This window comes from Crinia signifera, chromosome 7, assembly GCF_055691185.1.
Source record: "Crinia signifera chromosome 7, ASM5569118v1, whole genome shotgun sequence".
Classification (NCBI taxonomy): domain Eukaryota; kingdom Metazoa; phylum Chordata; class Amphibia; order Anura; family Myobatrachidae; genus Crinia; species Crinia signifera.
Window position 1 is genome coordinate 19,753,769 of NC_139223.1, and position 2,712 is coordinate 19,756,480.

Here is a 2,712-nt window from a genome sequence, read left to right on the forward strand (position 1 = left end):
TCAACAAGAAAAGTGTTAAACCACTGTTGGAACTGATGATGCCGGCGTTGGGCATCATAGTCCAAGGAAAATGTGGCTCACCCGAACTGGGGTAAGTGCCCGCAGTCTCCACCAGGCGTGGGTAGAGCAAAAAAGGGGAAAAAAACAAAAAAAAAAAAACAAAAACAAAACAAAACTATTATATAAAATACTTAACATTATATCACTTATTAGTACACAGAATATTCTAACTAAGGGCTATCCATTTCTAGCAAGGGTGGTTTCCCACTAGGGAAAGGAGATCCTTGGGGCAGGGTACACTTATTAATTTTCCCCCTTTCAGTTTACGAGACACTACTCATTAGAGCGTGGTGGATAAGGATGAGGGGAGCTGGTGGTGTTGGATAAGGCGGAGCCCGGTGATTCCTTAATTAGTGGGGTCGGGGGAAAACCTAAACTTTTACTACGGGGAGATTCCGTATCGAACAGGGAAACCTCTCATATATCCTTGGGGGAGAAAAGAGGGCCTAGGTGTCTCGGTCTAAGGGGGTTTGAACTGTTTAAGAACTATCATACTACTAATGATTTACCTAAAGTTTCCCCTAATCACCTAGTACATCCTATGTATGTTTTGAAGGGACCAAGGTGTCCTAACATTAGCAGTAACAGAGGAGGTCCAAGACCCTTTCAATAGGTTGAACTTATAACTAGGAACGAAACAGTTAAATAAGAGAACTCGACTCTCTTTCGTTAGTTATGGCTCAGTGCGTTAGAGAGGGGCCATTTTCAAGGCACTGCGTCAGGCTGGGTCAGACCAATAGGTACAGCTGCACCGGCATTCTCGCCCACCTTGTGCCAGCGTGTGCGACCGGGCGGAGGGTGCGGGGGGTCCAGCCGTTTTGTTAGTTGTATCCATTCAGAGAGGTGTGGTCTGGAGATACCCAGAGCTCTACAGAATGAGTCCAAGTCCTCTGGAGTTTGTAAAGTCACCAGTTTACCTTCGTGAGATGCCTGAATACTCAGTGGGAAGCCCCAGCGAAATCTGACGTTCTTCTGCTTAAGTAGATCAGTAAGGGGTTTGAGAAGGCGTCGCTGTTGGAGGGTACTCCATGAGAGGTCCGGAAATATTTGGATTCTGTCACCGTTAAATTCAATGGATTCTAATTTTCGGGCCTTATTTAGGATGTCTTCTCGCTCTCTGTGGTAGTGTAGCCGACAGATGACATCTCTGGGTTTATCGGGTTGCAGCCCGCGGGGTCTCAGGGCTCGGTGAGCTCGGTCAAAAACGATGGGATTATCCGGTATGGCGCCAGTTATCTCATTGAAGATTTTCGTGAGCGCGTCTACGATGCCCGGGCCCTGAATATCCTCTGTAAGGCCTCTTATCCGTAAGTTGTTTCTCCTCCCTCTGTTATCGATATCATCTACACGCCGTTGGAGAGTTGCCAGTTCTTGGGCATGGGTGGCGGCGATTTCGTAGAGTTTGTCCTGATAGTTGGCGATGTCTTCGGTTTGATCTTCCAGGTCTGAGACTCGTTGCGTCGTCTGCCTCAGGTCAGTTTGGATTGTCGAGACTTCTATTTTAATTGATTCGCGTAGTGATTGTTCCAAGTCTAGAAAATCTTTCTTGGATGGGAGGTCCGCTTTGGTTGGTAGGGTGCGGAGGTATGTTAGGACTTCTGTCAGCGTGACCTCTGCGTTCTGTGAAGCGGAGGGATTCGTTAGGGAATCCATCTGAAGGGGGTCTTGTGGTGACTGCGAGCGGCCTGATGGCGCTTGGGTCTCGTCGATAGTGGTCCCAGGACCCTGCGTGAGATATCGGAAGATATTGGGTTGAGCTTGACTGTCGCTCTGGTTCTTAGACACCGGTGCCTGCGAGCTTCTCTTGGTTTTCCCCATAAGTGGACGGGATATTAGAAGAAGGTGGACGTGTGGATAGCCTTGTCAATGTACTGTACCATTGGAGGAGCTGTGATGTATGATTAGCCTGGTGGTAGACTAGCGACTGCACCACCCCATACTGTATGGGTGCTTAGGGGGTCATGGTCTGCGGGTCTCTGTTATTGTCAGATCATTATTGCTAAAATGGTTTGTCGGCAGTGGGTTGGAGGCTCCACTCAGGGGCACTCCTGTGAGGAGTGTCTGCGTGAGTAAGGGTCTATTGAGGGGTATCCTCCTTGTGGAGCAGAATTATCCAATACACAACAGGTCTGCAAGCAAGTTCTATATAAAGAGGTATGGGATGATTCAAAACAAGAGTATATCAGGGTGTTGTATTCACTTTCCCCACTAGATGGCGATCCAGGATAACCAGAGTACTGGGGATGCCCGTGGAAGCAGAGCAAAATGTCTTTCCTTTACAATCCCCTGTTATATAGGGTCTTAATCTCAGGCGAGGTGACCGCTATGTCTTTGGGGTACCTCTCTTCAGCTGAGCCGGGGCCCCCTCCTCTGTAATGTCTCAGTTCGTTTGTTGTCTCCTACAGGCCTGGGGAGTAGGTCCCACTTAATTCTTATAGGGCAGTACAGGGCCCGCTGGTGAAGAGGCTTATAATGGCGGGCGTGCCTTTATGGCTGTGGGGTCCCAGCCTGTCTGTGGGGTCACTTGCAGCCCTCCATCCCCTATCTGGCTCCCTCCTCACCTGTCTGGTACTTCAGGCCAGGCTCCCGCCGCGTCTCACCTCCGCTCGCCGGGGCACGGTCCTTCAGGAGGCAGCGGCGGGTGGCGAGCTT